The sequence below is a fragment of the Lethenteron reissneri genome, chromosome 43, assembly GCF_015708825.2.
Source record: "Lethenteron reissneri isolate LAM-NWPU_2019-01 chromosome 43, ASM1570882v1, whole genome shotgun sequence".
In the NCBI taxonomy this organism is placed as follows: Eukaryota; Metazoa; Chordata; class Hyperoartia; order Petromyzontiformes; family Petromyzontidae; genus Lethenteron; species Lethenteron reissneri.
The window spans coordinates 3,382,353-3,399,553 of NC_083821.1; the positions used below are offsets into that span (position 1 = coordinate 3,382,353).

Consider the following 17,201-nt stretch of genomic DNA (forward strand, 5'->3'; position numbering starts at 1 on the left):
TGCCAAATTGTATTCATGTCTGTTGTACGTATGGAGCGGTCGCGTCGCGTTTGGAGCGCGGCACTAAAAATCCGGCCGCCCGAGTTCGATTCCCACTCATGGCCAACGCCAGTGACGATTATCTGAACCGGTCCTGGGCATCCCCTAGGTCGACTCTGCCTCAAATGACTACCCGGGTGCGGTGTGTGTAAACATCACCACGAGGGAGACAAAGGCGGCCTCGTTATGGTGCTGGCCACCCACCCCCTCATGTGCTGTGCCGACCTTGATAGGTGCTAGTCGCTAAAAGCACTTGCCCCTACAGTCTGTTAAGGATGCACAGGGGATCTTTGTCTTTGTATGTTGAACTTCTTTCGTACCGTATGTAGCCAACCATGCTACTTGGATAGCTGGAAAAAAATGCTTCACCCTCCCAAAATGTGTTTTGCTGTCTCCTGCGCAGTTATCGGTGACGAGGCTGGGACCGGTTAACTCACTCGGTGTGTCATCACGGGGCAGCCGAACCTGATATCCAGATGCGGGATCTCAGCTGGAGCCAGCTCGGAGACGCCTGGATCCCCTTGAGCCACCGGCGGTCACCCCGACCGCTTCTATTTTTGAAGTCTGAACCCCACGTTCCTGGCAGGAGCACCATACCTCCCTGCTCAGGTGTGATATACAGCCTGGCCTTGACAAAGATAACATCAACGTTCTATCCGTAACAAAGTTTTTTTATTGGCGCGTGCATGTTTTTAGGTTAGATCGTGTGAATATAAATGCATCGTTAAACCCGCCGCCACCCAACACGGCCAATTCGTCAGGTTTGTCATGTTTGTCACGTAAGCCAAAAGTGCCAAATGAGCTACTACTTAAGCACGCCGGTTGTGTGTTGGAGAGTAAACCACGCAACATTTACACCTCGAGTCAGGACGTTCTCCCGAACGTACAACGCGCAGTCACGGTCGATCGCAAGGTGACGAAACGCACTTGGCAGATGACACTCGTAAAGTTGAAGATGGTGCCAGGGTTTCCTGCTGGAGAACATTGGTTTGGTGGCGCAGCTATCGAATGTAGAGGCGGTGGTGCAATTGCACCAGGCCCGATGGGCCAGAGAGGCCCTGGTGCCAGGTCACAAAGAGGGGTGAGGGCGGTAACTGGGCAGGGCCCTCCACCAATTCATTCCTAGCACCAGGGCCCATGCCAACCACGCTCCTATGCCACTGAGAATGCCCAGAGGCTGATTTAACAGTTCGTGGCCCGTTTGTTATACGTACGGTTTCAAAAGAAGTTCAACATACGTACACTAATTTATTGCACAACATGAATGTGTTCTTTTAGCCGTGGGGCGAAGAGATGGAGCGATGAAATCGGCTCATGCGAAGATCCCGGGTGTATTGCAGAGAAATGGCAGACGGTGTAGGGAGGCATTAATCCAGCAGTGGACTGACCATGGCTGGTGACGATGAAGCTACAGAAATCAGCCGCTTGGCTTTCAACTCCTTTTTTGCAAGCATCGTGTAGAGCACTTAACTCACAAATGGAAGGTCGTTTTTGGTCAATTGTGGCCAGCTTTTAACTCATCATCACTACGGATGGACTGATAAACACTTTGATGATCGTTGAGAGGGAACGCCTTCACCATGAGGCCACCGCAGAATAAAGTTTCGTCTCAATGGTATAATGAAGTTAGGGTAATATATGAATGTTGGTGATATTAATACAAGTGTACAGCCCTTTACCAATCCACTGCTGGATGAAATTGAACAGTGCTGCAAGGTATGATGGTTCTATATAAGCGACGTATTGGCATCTTTCAGATCAATCTTAAATATCTAGTAATTGTGCCGAGTCGCAACCCCCCCGAAAAAATAAGTTTTGATTGATCTTAAACGTGTGAAGTAGCTTCAATTCCCTGACGTCACATTCGTCGTAGTAGGGTTTTACTCTTTAAACTGGTACAAAACTGACACCTTTATACAAGGCATCATGTTTGCAATAACCACAACACAAGTAGTCAAAATGCAAACAAAAAGAAACAACTCTGATAATGATAATAATATGCACTGTCCTTGAAGTTGATTGGTCCACACCCGAGGCAGCTTTCCTTAGAGCCTAATCTCCATTGGTTTTGGTCCAGATGACACCAAAAGGCGTACAACTCAAAAACAGTGCACTATCAGAGTATTGAGAGCTCGGGGTAAGCATTTACACTATGAGACATCTCCTTTACCAGTGGCAAAATATAGTAATATGTTTTTACCATTTAAACTGGTACAAAACTGACACCTTTATACAAGGCATCATGTTTACAATAATCACAACACAAGCAGTCAAAATGCAAACAAAAAGAAACAACTCTGATGTCTTGTATAAAGGTGTCAGTTTTGTACCAGTTTAAAGGGTAAAACCCTACTACTATATTTTGCCACTGGCAAAGGAGATGTCTCATAGTGCCAAATTCGTCGTTTGTTTTACTGACTGAAGTTCACGCAAACAATTCCAATTCAAGGTTTGATAATTTAGAAATATCACTTCCCCTCATCAATCTCGTACATCAACCATGCAGTTGTAGCAATGTGCCGTCTGCAAAATTCTAAATCCAAATTGGACATTTGGAAATGTGCCGTGAGAAAAACGAAATGATGACATCCGAACCTCATCCTACGTACGTATGACATGCACCGCCCACCCCCACCCCCCCACGCTCTCCTTAGGTACGGAGAAACCTAAACCCTGCCAGTTGTCCAGGAAATACGCGCACCATGCGTACGACACGCGGACCGTGTCCGCCCTAGTGGGGGGGCGTGGGGGTGAGCCGGATAATTTCCCACAGGCCTCCCCAATGGCCACGGCACCACCGTCATTTGTCCAGGAGGATTGCAGTCGAGGAGTAATTAACTTTTCCCTTTCGCCTGCTGCGATCATTAACCTCCATTAACTTTAATTCCACTCCCGACTTCTTTTTCGGTCAGGGCAGAACTTGCGTCAAAGAGTTTTGTGGGCTTTTTAGAAAGAAAGAAAGAAATGAAAAAAAAAAAATCATCGTCATCCTCACAGCCACACGCCAAGTAATTATACGACGGAGAGTTCTCGCACAGACAGCGAGAGAGCGAGCGAGCGAGCGAGAGCGAGGGCCGTATGCGGTGGTTAAAGCTGCGGGAGTTTGCGTGCAGATGAACAGACCTCCTGCTATACGGCGGTGGTGCCGTGCTCGTAACGTTATAATTAATTATAATTCTTTAAAAATACGATATTTATATTTGGGTTGGTGGCGGTTGTGGTGGCGGCGGTGGTGCATGCTTATAACATTATTTTTAATTAATAAAAAAAAATACGATATCTATATTTGGGTTGGTGGCGGTTGTGGTGGCGGCGGAGGTGCATGTTTCTAACATTGTTCTTAGCCGTAATTTAATGTAGTCATGCAAATTACAATGGATATCTATTTTTGGTAGTTTTTTTCACAGTTAATCAACATACATGATACATCGTGCATGCACATCATGCACGCACACCACGTACGTGCACTATGTGTGTGCGTTGTGCCGTTTATGGGTGCAAAAATCGCAATACCTGTGGAATATATTTAAATAATTTTGATTCCATTGTTTGCACTTTAGTGCTAGGCAGAGGCGATGAGGGCAAGCGACAATTCACACGTGATCGGGTGGTGTGGCCAGCACAGCGCCCAAGAGGCTCCTTTGATGCTTACCGACTGCGTTAGGTCCTCATTTAAGGCTGAGTTAACCCTCGGGGAGGCCCACACCTGGTTCAGATACTGCACTGCTCATGACTGATTTTTGTGGTTGTTTAGCCGTGGCCGGGAATCTAACTCAGCTCTCTGGGTTCCGTGGTGTCATGTACTAACCGTGGTGGATGCGACCCACTCCATTTTTTAGTCAGCAACAACGAGGGACATTGCCAGGCGAATGCTTCCCGACATTGCTCACGAGGGGTTATTTGACTATACTTCACCATGCCGGTGAGTGTGCGTTGAAAGGGGGGGGGGGGCAGTGGGCGAGAGGGAATCTAACTCAGGTGGCCGGTTGTGTGGTGCAGCCTGCGAGGCACACCGCTGCACCACAACTACGCACACACACGCGCGCGCGTGCACGGACTTACAGCACATCCAATGCCACCAAACAGAAAACACGTGTTTCAAATTCATGCGGTGGCCACGACCCACAGAGCTAAATGAGACTCCGGCTGTGATCACCATCGGCAGAGTGAAAAGCGGTGGAAAACGTGCAGCGGCGCGGAGAATAGTTGGAGGCAGGGAAAACCATGTGGGGGTGAGGGGTATGGGGCCCGGGACCCCCCCCCCCACCCCACCAAAGCGCGGGGCCCAGGGCAGTCTGCCCGATTCGCCCATAACCCTAACGGACGGCTCTGGGTGAAGGCGGTAGCTCTGCGATTGCCCGCTCGTGGCCACTGCTGACAGAAGGGGCTCCAACTAAAGGCAGCGCCTCTAACGAGGACTCACGCTTAACCCCACCACTTCACGCCACCTTATGCCGATCGAATGACCGTGGCCCGACATCATGCCCTTGTACATATGCTGTTGGGTGGACGGAGGCGGGAGCGGGGTTGGAGATTCTCGCACCGTCGCTTCAGCTGCCGCGCCGGGAGGTTGGATTGAACCGGCGACACCGAGCGCTGAGAAACGAACGCGCAAGCGAAGGTGTTTACGGGTAGGGACGGCACGAGAAGAGGTCACGGGCGAGCGTCAGGGTGACGCGGTAGCAACCATTGTTGGCACGTGCCGCGAAGGGCATTTCGACACCGCTTTCTCCGGGCAATTACCACCCTCTGAGAAAGCACAGAGAACCCCTCTAAAATTACCCGGTGGAGCGTCGGCGCGGATATTATTACCCGCGACAAATTACCGCTTCGTGAAAAAATTGAAGAAGAAGAGAAAAACGCATTCCGCTCACGAAGCGTCAATATCGGTGAGTAAATTACGCAAACATCTTCTAGATTCAAGAGCCGAATGGCTCACAGGGCTATACCTAATAAATGAACTTGAACTTGAAATTAAAGTGGAGCACCCGTTGTACATCACTGATTCTTAGGGACCCGACACGAGAGTGCGAGCCGGCCACCAGTGGCAAGCGGCTGGGCGCGAACAAACCAAGCAACAACGAAAAAATGCTCGGGGCACCCGAGCGGCTCAAGGGGCCACAGCTTCGCGAAGACGACAAAGCGATGCACAGAATGGTCGGAGCGCCGACTTCCAAGAAAGCCACATTTGCCTACAGTTCTCCCGTCGTCCAGGCCGCAGGCCGTCATCTCGCTCGCGTTTAATTACAATTGAAAATGGGTTCCACTAAAGATAATTTTTGCAGCAGCCATCACCGCCGCCGCCACTGCCCCGCCGTCTAACGTAGCTCGCCCGTTGTTGCATCGGCGCAATCTCCGATGTGTGAAGATTCGAGGTGGCGTTGCGTGGTGACGAATTCGTTTTCTCGGCCCGCTGAAATCGCGGTCTGTCTCATTCTGACAGAGGGCCATCTGCTTCTCGTCGCCCACGTAAAAAAAAATAGATGAGCAGTCGGTAGCTGATAATGTGCATCTCCAAATGACTCCATCAAAAAGCTGAACCAAAGTAGCTACTTCAATAAATAAAACATGGGAATGGTTATGGGTTGAGTTTTTTTTTATCCTTCTTTTTTATCTTCTGGAAGGTCACATAATGATTTGCAGATTCTGGCAACTGAATAACATTTTTATTTATTTATGGCATTTTATATATATATACACACACAATTTTTTTTATGCACAGCACCGCACGAGCATCGCAAACAAAAAAATGCTACTGCAGCAGAGATGCATGCTGCGCGCACGTCACTAGGATTTGGCGATGGTTTTCATTAAGACCTCCCCCCCAAGAGGCACGAAACACACACGAACACACGCATACGAACACGAACACACGCACACGAACACGAACACACACACACACGAACACACACACACAAACAAAGATCTCATTACGCACGGAAAGATTTTTTTTTCTTCATTTTTTGCGCGCAAGCATTCATAAAAAAAAGTCGAAACAACCGACAGAAAATTCTGTCCGACGCGAGACCTTTTAAGACGCTCCTTGAGGTGCACATGTTTACCCTACGTGATTTATAGTTTTGTGTAAAGTCCGCCCTTATTTATTTATTTCCACGCTCACTTATGCGTCCACAGGGGTTACTAACTGCCCTGGTGCAATAGTTTACGGCACTGGACTTACAATCCAGTTTAATTTCCCGGCGCGGCATTTGAAGCAATTATTGAATCCCACCTCGCCCACCGCCTTTATCTAAACTACGAATGTTTAGGCCCACTGAGCTATGTAGCTCTTTTACCTGGCCACTAATGATAGCTCAACGAAGTGGCTTATCACGTGCAGATTCATAGCAGCCAAATGCTCTGAACGCGTGTTGTTGATTCTAACTTTGGGGGAAAAAACCATAGGACCCGGAGAAAAATCCAAGCGGCCACGGTGGAGAGAGACACGCAAACTACCAATATACAGCAGCAGGCGTCAGGGTCGGGATCAAACCCACGACCTCCTGCATACCAGGCGAGGGAGTTAACATCTCCTAGCCACCGTGATGGTGATGAGAGAGACACACACACACAAACTCCAAATATACAGCAGCAGGCGTCAGGGTCGGGATCAAACCCAGGACCTCCGGCACACCAGGCGAGGGAGTTAACATCTCGCCAACGCCACTGTTCACCCGGTGGCGTGAATGGGTTCAGCACGGTTAGTAGAACGCAGGCCGCGTGTCGCGTGGTACGTTGTGGGTGCTCGCAACTCTTCCAATGCGTCTGGCTAGCATGGAAGAGGAGGCCACAATAAATATAACCCTTCAGAGGCCCTTCCACCAGCAGTGGCTTGAGCAGGCATTGCAGGGCTGCGCCTTTAATTTATATTTGTCCGTGGTGTGTAGGGGACGATGGGAGGCTTCTTTTTCCAGTTCCCCACCCCGGCCCCCCAGCCGCTCCCCCCCACCCCCGCGCCCTCCCCCCCTTTCTGGAGTCAATTTATTTTGGCTGACGTGGAGTTGGCTGAAAGTGCCGTGCGATTGTTGCTGTTTAAAAAACATAAACCCAAGTGACAGAAACTGAGTTTATAGATGACCCTAAACCCATTGTGGAGGTAACGGAAGGGGCTGGGTATTAAATTTAATCGATAATACGTAGCACATTTAGGCTCAAGGACGAACGAAAATAATGTCTTCGTTTCAGAGCACGGTACATGTGACAGGAGTGGTGAGCCCCAGGTTTCCGAGCGTGGTTACACATCAGCCAGTGAGTGATATCTCGACGGGACGAGGGTTCCCGCAATCGACCCACACCGCTGGCCAGCGCGGTGAAGTCCGGCCAAAAAACTAAGCCCGGCAAATGACACAGCATGGGGGAGGCCTTCATCCAGCAGTGCATTCACAAAGGGCTGAAAAAAACCCATTATTGTTATTATTTACTGGAACTGGGTTGCTGAACGATAATCGGTAACCGTTTACCGAGCAGGTTACTGGTTCTGAAAGTCAGGAACCTGTAACTGATTCCAAAGCAACTTCGGTAACGAACACATTTGAATGGAATGTACAAACCCACACGGTGGCCGAAATCACCACGTGGTCAGTTAAACGGCAAAAGCGCAGCCCCTGCAATGGCTCGCTCGCGCCACCGCTGGCGGAAGGGCGCCTCCGTTAGTTGGGGCTCTGGAAGCGGCATTTGGGTTTGCTCTTCAACGCACATCCAGGGAGATGGGTGGGAGCATCCACGCGACCTGCCGCCGATCGATTCAACTGCAGTGTTTATTGCCGCTGGGCTGGGTGGACAGAGGCATGGGTGGTGGTGGAGGTGGTGGTGGAGGTGGTGGAGGTGGTGGTGGTGGAAGTGGTGGGGGTGGTGGAGGTGGTGGTGGAAGTGGTGGAGGTGGTGGTGGTGGTGGAGGTGTTGGTGGAGATGGTGGTGGAGATGGTGGTGGAGGTGGTGGAGATGGTGGTGGAGATGGTGGTAGTGGTGGAGGTGGTGGTGGTGGAGAGCGCAAGTCCAGGCACCCCAGCGTTACAACGTAGTAGCAATTCGCTTCAATCCTTAGTTTACAATGTTAAAAAAAGAACGTATTGTGTTAATTACTCTGCGTATTGCCATATGCGTGGCAAGACTGGGCAACCGTGGTTTTTTGTTGTTGTTAACATACGCTTAACGGTTAGGCACAATTTGTTTTACCTTACGTAACAAAGCGGACGATGAAGGTGCAAGATTTCAGTCCTCCAATTATTACCTCCTTTCACCTGGAGCTCGATATGGCTCCCTGTGGAGGGTACATTTTGGCACTACTCTTCCACGCTATGAGGCTACGGTATGTAAACAAAACACTGTGTACATATACAAACATGAATTTCGATTTAAAGCTTTCGTGACTGCAGGGATTCATCTTCTTGGTTCTTTCGGAAAAGTCACGTGGGATGGAAATAATAAAATAATAAAAATAAAACATAATAAAATAATTCTCACGACGTTTCGGCCACAACGCAAACAGCCGTCCTCAGGTGAATAACAACTATATACAATCTAAACTAACCAATTGTGGAAAATATTAGTAAATTTGATGTGATAACGTGAGTTATTCAAGTCGAACAGCAATGCCGACGCCGCTGCTCTGAATTAGGGTGCCGTTGTACACGAATCTGTCCGTCGCCTGATGAAGCTGGTTGCAATTACTGGCGAAACGTCGTACTCAGATTGTCAATGTTGTGGATTTGCTCTCCAATACGCAGGTGTGCTGTACTAGTCACGAATTGGCACGTTCTGTTTTACAAAACCTTACTAATTGGCTGCGTCGGGCGGTGGCGGGTTTAACGACACATTTATATATTTTACGCGATCTAACACAAAAACAAAACACCGATAGTATGGATCGTACAACGTTTCGCATCTCCATGGGCTTCGTGAACAAAGCGCAGTGTTGCATCTCGTTCAATGCAAAATGGCTCTAAATCGGCGAAGTAAGACCGTAACCCACACATCACATTCCCACATTCCCACATTTGAAAGCGTCTCTCCCCATAAAACGGAACATTTTCACATCTTCGCGTTCACAGATGCCCTACTACGCTGACCATTGCTCGATTGTGTGCTCTGCGTGCGTGTGTGTTTTTTTTTGTTCTGCCACAGTTAATTGTTGTCACATGGAGTGACCGTACGAAAAGCGGGAAGGAGACAACTGCAGAGCTGAACGGGGAACTTTAAAGCGCGTCTCCGAGCGAGCGCCGACGAAACGCGGGGAAACGCTAAACAAGAATGAGGCAGGAAGCGAATAACTCACAACTTCAGAAGCAACACTGGCAATCTCTGACAGTGGAATGTTATTTTTTATTTTTTTAAACGGTGGAACGGACTCTGCCGAGGAGACCCACGAGGTCAAAACATTGTCCCGATAGTGTTAGCTTAAACACAATGGACAAATGCTGCCGGGTTAATATTGGCATTGAAAGGCGAGATGTCGCTTTGGTCTGAAGTGAGCTAAACAGAACCACCTTATGCGTCTATGCAGGAATCGGAGGGGATTAGTTGAGTTACTTAGTTGTCTTCTTGGTTCTTTTGGTAAAGTCACGTAGAAGGAAAATAATAAAATAATAAAAATAAAACATAATAAACAATTTTCACAAATAATTCTCACGACGTTTCGTGAGAATAATTTTATGATGGTTTATTTTTATTATTTTATTATTTTCCTTCTACGTGACTTTACCGAACGAACCAAGAAGATGAATCCCTGCAGTCACGAAAGCTTTAAATCGGGATTTACTTAGTTGTCTTTAATTATTGCAACACGACGCGAGCACGGCACCATTACGCCGAACGCGAACGGGAGGAGTAACACCGAAACTCCGCGAGCTTGGACCACAAAATCGGCGCGTCGGGACCGCTAGGATGGAGGCGAAGTTCGCACTTCGCTGCTCCGCCCAAGCGAGGACCACGTGCGGCGACGTGGAGATTTATACTCGGGGATGTTGGCTACTGGGGTAGCGATGGGACAAGTGCTATGAGTCCAGCAACTGGAGTGCGATTATTCCTGGCCGCGGCTAACACCAGTGGCGAGTGACATCCGTACCGGACTGTGTGCCCCCCCCCCCCCAATCCCTTCACAACGCGGTGAAGTATGGTCAGACAACCCCGCTCAATGAACCACACGGGATTGGAACATACTCATTCAGCTGTGGATGGACAAAGTTGTGGACGTCACTATCATTATTTTGCATTTCGCACTTTAAGATGTTTTTTTAATCATGTTTATGTTTTTTTTGTTGTTGCGGTTGCACCCGATTCAAGAGCCGAATGGCTCACAGGGCTTGTACCTAATAAATTAAACTTGAAACTTGAAACCGTGCGGAGCGAACCGTTGACACAATACGTCGAGTTTGTTTCGTCGGACGAGAACCGACTTGCGCAGAGCGCGACATCACACCCAAGATGCCACTCGCGAGAAAAACGCCACCTCGATCACTCTCGTTTGTAAAACAACAACAACAACAACAACTACAACAACGACGACGACGACGACAACAACAACAACATCAACAACGGCAACAACGGCGGCGTTGCTGCAAAATGAGACCGACTCTGCGGAATGAAACGAGACTGCGAGCGAAGCGCTTACAACGGGGGGAATAACGGACCGAGGTGGTGGACACCCGGCAGCCCCACAGGACACGGTTCCGAAGGGGTCCGTTCCTGAGTGACTCCATTGCTCCGGTTACAAAATGAATATTAAATTTAAAAAAAGGGCCGCTCTCGGCAGAAGTCCAGTGATGACGGCTAAGTAATGAACACAGTTCTCCCGGCACCGCGGGGAGCTCTCGAGAACATCCCGTTAGAGAGCAGTTGGCCTACTCTTCCACGCTCCACAATCTCGCAAGTGGTGGGGAGTGCCCAACAACTGCGGTGTTGGCATGGGTGGAGGGAGGGCGGGGGTTCAGGATCTCGGACCAGGTTGGCTCAACCAATCACCTCACGGCAGATGATAAAATAAGTACCACTTTGTGGGTTCGTCAACACTGTTTGTGTCCTATGGATGGACTCTTTCAACACCGTAGGAATGTGGAATTTCCACCAAAGACTTTAAATGGGGGGGGGGGGCGGGTGACCACCACCTCATTACTCATTTGAGTAGGAAATCGCTTTGATTTTCTTTTTAGTTTTGCCGAGGCTAATAGCATAAGCCCTTCATGCCTAAGTTATAAATCAAAAGCAAAGCCACCCACCTTGGCTTTTTTGTGGAATGCAGATTCATCCGGCGCCATTTACGACTTCTCGCGGAGTTCGCCGTGCGCGCTGTGCCAGGGCCCGGTGGTGGAACGACGCCCCGACCCAAATGTGTAGTTAGGTGTTGCCGAGGTCGGCATCAGTTGTACATTCCCTCGAGACTGCGGCGCTTAAATACGGGCCCCCTTCTCGTTGATTTTTGTAAGTTAGTACCTCCCCCCCACCACACTCACCCATATATGTAAATAAAAGCATTGCCGTTGATAAATGGACGCAAATTAAACGAGTGTCGAATTTAAAGCAACACGGAAAATTAACGCTCAAAAACACTTGCGACTCTGTTACCGACTCTATAAATACGTGTTATCCCATTACAGCGGCGGCGTATTCGCACCGTAAATTCCACGTTTGAATAACGACCCAAATTTATTACATTTTTCTGTTCCAGCATTTTGGTTTCGCGTTATAAAAGAAAACATTTCAATGAATGGGCTTCTTAGGGGGGGTGGGGGGGGGTGGAGGAATGGGGTCGGAGCGGTGGCGCAGCAGTTCCAACCTGAGTTAGAATGCTGCGCTGGGATAGCGCCCGCCGGCTGGAACCAGAACCGGCCCTAGACCTTTGGGGGCCCTAAGCAAAATTTGGTTGGAGGCCTCTTTGATGTAGGATTTTTTTTCACCCACTCGCTAGCAGTGACTCTAGGAGGCCCTCTGCTGGTCACGGGGCCCTTTGCAATTGCAAGGGTCGCTTAGTGGCTGGGCCGGATCTGGCTGGAACGATGTCAGAATCAATTGTGGGCCACCAGCTTACTCGCCAAACGAAGAGTCGAAAACGCGCGAGAGAGACAGAGACAGAGAGAGAGCGAGAGCACGTCCGCGGGGGGAGACGGAGCGGCGAATTCGGTGAACGTCCACGACGCTGGGAGGCTTGCGGGAGAGCCTTCGCTCCAGCGGTGGACTTGAGCATGGCTGAAGCTGATCGTGAACGCATTATATATATTAAAAACAACTAGATGGAGTAAATATATATTAGGAGGCTTTGCAAGGTTCCGCGATATTCGCCCCACAAGAAGCAAGATCACACGTGCCCCTTTGTGTGTACGTACGGAGGGTTGAACTTATTTCGCACATACACCTGTCAACGCATACCGTTTACGCGTATTCTCGTACAGGGAAATTTAGTTTTCAGGTCCATTCGGCGTACAGCCATTTCAATACAAGCAAAAAATAATTGTCTATTTGTTTGTGTCTCTCCCTTGTGATGGGACTTTGTAGGATGAACGTTGAGATCTTTAAGGGACACGGGGTGACCAATACGATCTGAATTAGTCTGTAATAAGGTAGGGCACTGATAAGGGGTTGACATGTATGCGCAGCGTACGTAGCCAACCGTGCTAATCGGAGGTGCAGTGGAAGGACGACTCTACAACTACAACAACAACCTACCCACGACGTTACGCAACGCGCACGCGTGCACAGGTGGGCATGGAGAGATACCATCCATCAGCACTCGTACTAATCCCTGGCCCCCTCTCTTTCACCAACGCGCACTGACCAGCGCGGTGAAGTATGGTCAGACAACCCCCATGGCCGACACAGCAATGGGGCCTCATAAAGAATATTAATAGTTACGATGATTGATTGATTTAGCATTATTATGCAATCGAGCAAGACAAATCAGTAGTGGTATTATGACCAGCGAAATATAAAATAAACCAGTTTTTTCCATAATATTAAGTACCGGGATTAATCCCGTCACTTGATTTTTACGATGACAAGTCACCCACAATTCATGTATATGTTACGACAACCATGACGAGGCTTGCTGGAAGATTCCAGCAACGGCTTCTCCGAGCCCAGAAGCGACAGCGGCTGCTACCCCACATTGGTTTCCAGGGAGTCAAATCTGCCCTCATTAAATTCTTCAAAGAACAGCCCGGGCAGCGAGAGCTCTTGAAGCCGCGAGGCGCAAAGATGGGCAGGGCAGAGTGGGTTGCTGTGACACGTTGCTGCGCCAGTGAGACAACCATTCAACCCACGTGGGCACGGGAGGGGTGGTGGTGGTGGTGATAGGCAAGTGGCAGTCGGTGCTGGACCGCGCTGATGACGCGCCCGTCGAAGTGACAGCTCTTGCGAGACGTCGCCGACGATTATTCCGCTGCTACTTTTTTGGCAACTCACAGCTGGGGCGAGTGCCCCCCCCCCACCACTCCGTGTTGAACCGTCGGCGTTGTGTGACCGCGCCCTGAGCGCACGTCGGGAGTGGAAGCGGTGGCGAAACGGCGAGCGCTACGCTGCTGCTGCTGCTACGAACCCCGGAGAAACACACACATTACACATACACACATCACACACACACATCACACACACACACATCACACATTACACACATCACACACACACATTACACACATTACACACACACATATTACACACACACACACATCACACACACATCACACACCACACACATCACACACACATTACACACACACATTACACACACACATTACACACACATCACACACACACACATCACACACACACACATCACACACAAATTACACACACATCACACACACACATTACACACACACACATTACATACACACGCATTACACACACGCATCACACACACGCATTACACACACACAGACACATCACACATCATACACACACACATTACATACACACATTACACACACATCACACACACACTAATTACACACACACACTAATTACACACACGCATCACACACACATCACACACACACATTACACATACACACATCACACACACATCACACACACACACATCACACGGCGAACGCCAGCGACGATTTATCTAAACAGGTCCTGGGCCTCCCCTAGGTCGACTCAGCCTCAAATGAGTACCCGGTGCGGTGTGTAGTAAACATCGCCACTGGGGTGAAAAAGGCGGGCGGACGTGGTGCTGGCCACCCACACATGTGTGTGCCGTGCCAGCCTTGATAGGTGCTCGATAACCACTTTTCCCAAAAGTGCTATATTGGGGATCTTTGTCTTTATAGTACATTGTATACAAACTCGTAGTTGTGCCTTGTTGTGTAACATTATCGGTGGCGGTGTATATGCACGTGAGAAGGACTCTATATTCGTCTGTCTCCACGATGAATGTAAATACTTTACGCTGGTCCCTCCCTGTGTGTGCAGCTGTCGCTCGCCGCCACTGACTTTAGCCGCGTTCAGGAGTCGAACTCAAGACTGCGCAGGTAGGGAGTGCGGCGCCCTAACCACTGCGCCACCACTCAACCTCAGGTGCGAACGCAACACGTGACTAACTAACGGCGCATTTGGAGGAGCCAGGCGACAATGTCAATAAATGACATTGATAACGCGCACTTTCTATTGACTTATTTGTGCTGTACATCACAAATATGTAAATAGATACACAAGCAGAGAGTTGGCCAAGGGGATGACAAAACGGAGGAGTTTCAGGAGATAATTGAGAGAACCGAAAGCGAGAGAGAGAATGAACGCGTCTCGAACCGCAGCACCGCCTGCTCCAAATCACGAACGACACTGGGCAAGGCGCTGCACTACCAGGGGGCAGCAGCAGCAGCACAATACTGGGCAAGGGGTGGTGGTGGTGGGTGATGGTGAGTGGTGGTGGTGGGTGGTGGGTGTGGGTGGTGGGTGTGGGTGGTTGTGGATGGTGGTGGTGGATGGTGGTGGTGGTGGGTGGTGGTGGTGGGTGGTGGTGGAGCCGGGTGGTGGTGGGTGGTGGTGGATGGTGGTGGTGGGTGGTGGTGGAGCCGGGTGGTGGTGGGTGGTGGTGGAGCCGGGTGGTGGTGGGTGGTGGTGGATGGTGGTGGTGGGTGGGTGGTGGTGACGCGGTTTGAACAGAGCCCTGGGCGGCTGCGTTTGGCTGGGGCGATGGTACGGAGTGAGTGAGAGAGTGAGTGAGTGATAGAGAGAGAGTGATAGAGAGAGAATGAGAGAGTGAGAGAGTGAGAAAGTGAGTGAGAGAATGAGTGAGAGAATGAGTGAGAGAGTGAGTGAGAGAGTGAGTGAGAGAGTGAGTGAGTGAGAGAGTGAGTGAGTGAGAGAATGAGTGAGAGAATGAGTAAGTGATGGGGAGAGAGGAAAGTAACTTGGGGGTGCTTTAGCAAAAGGAAAAAAGAGTTCGTGAAAGAAGCATGGTGTGGCATGGCGTGTGTGGGAGGGTGGGGGGCAGTGGGAGGGTGGGGGGCAGGGGGGGTAGTGGAGAAGGGGGGGGGGGTCACGTTTGGCGAGTGCGCGTTGATAGCAGCCAACTGGGGCCGAGGGAGCTCCTGAGGCCATGGGAAGGCGATCGTGGCCCGGTCCTGAACGTGGACCACGTCATCAAACTTATTGTATGCTCACGCGTGTGTGTGATGTGTGTGATGTGTGTGTGTGATGTGTGTGTGTAGTGTGTGTGTGATGTGTGTGTGTGTGATGTGTGTGTGTGATGTGTGTGTGTGTGATGTGTGTGTAATGTGTGTGTGTGATGCGTGTGTGTGATGTGTTTGTGTGATGTGTGTGTGATGTGTGTGTGTGATGTGTGTGTGATGTGTGTGTGTAATGTGTGTGTGGTGTGTGTGTAATGTGTGTGTGTAGTGTGTGTGTGATGTGTGTGTGTGATGTGTTTGTGTGATGTGTGTGTGATGTGTGTGTAATGTGTGTGTGTGTGATGTGTGTGTGATGTGTGTGTAATGTGTGTGTGTGATGTGTGTGTGATGTGTGTGTGATGCGTGTGTAATGTGTGTGTGATGCGTGTGTAATGTGTGTGTGTGATGTGTCTGTGTGATGTGTGTGTAATGTGTGTGTGTGTGATGTGTGTGTAATGTGTGTGTGTAATGTGTGTGTGTGATGTGTGTGTGTGCGTGATGTGTGTGCGTGATGTCTGTGTGATGTGTGTGTGTAATGTGTGCGTGTAATGTGTGTGTGTAAATTGTGAGGAGCGCTAGTGTAGCGGTTAACGCCCTGCGCTACAAACCTGGCGACCCGAGTTCGATTCCCGCTCACGGCCAACATCAGTGACGATTATCTTAAACCAGTCCTGGGGCTCCCCTAGGCCGACTCAGCCTCAAATTAGTACCTTGTACTGTGTGTAAAACATCGTCACTAGGGAGACAAAGGCGGTCGGGCGTGGTGTTGGCCACCCATCCCCTCGCGTGCCGTACCGGCCTTCATAGGTGCTCGCTAACAGCACTTGCCCCAACAGTCTGTTAAGGCTATACGGGGGATCTTTGTCTTTGTGTATATAAAAATGTTGGTGTACCGTGTACGTGCGTGTGTCTGTGTACACGCCTGGCCATCTGAGAGGTGGCCACATTGGCAGTTCAGTACAACAACAACTACATGATTATACATCTCCGCGTGTGATTATGAACGGTACCCCCATGGTGTGCGCCCGTTGAGTCTATTTATTTGTACTTTCTCTCTATTTTGCTCCGCGTGAAGCCAAAGCACTCAATAGTTGGTTTGGCAACAACGTCTCGGATGGAGCAGGGAAGTTTTCCCTGCAAGAGATTCTTGAGATGATAATTGGTTTTTTACCCTTCTATCTGGCAACAAAACTGACACCTTTTTTGTCAGTTTTGTTGCCAGATAGAAGGGTTAAAAAACTATTATCATATTTTTTATTGGCAAATGAGGTTCCAATGGTGTAGAGTCTTGAGACTCGGCGTGGCTCGTCCGGGCAAATGTCCGACGTTTCGTTGCACGTGCTGGGCGGAGCTTGTTCAGGAACTGGAGTTTCAGTTGCTGAAGTTTAAGCTCTTTTTCCGGGGATGAGTTTCAGTTCGCGTAGCTGTCAAACCCGACGGTTTACCCCGTATTCTTCTGCAGGGAAATTACGTTTTCAGGTTTATACGGCGCACACAGCCGTTTCAATACGGGCACAAAAATGTATCTATGTTTCTCCCTTGTGATGGGACTTTGTAGGA

At 49.6% G+C, this 17,201-nt stretch overlaps 1 protein-coding gene across 1 annotated transcript in view; it reads right to left on the minus strand.

Moving 5' to 3' along the window:
- The window catches only part of LOC133353368 (collagen alpha-1(XXI) chain-like), a 134,681-nt gene that overhangs the window by 36,113 nt on the left and 81,367 nt on the right, over window positions 1-17,201 (minus strand). The gene's annotated exons all lie outside the window — the stretch shown is intronic.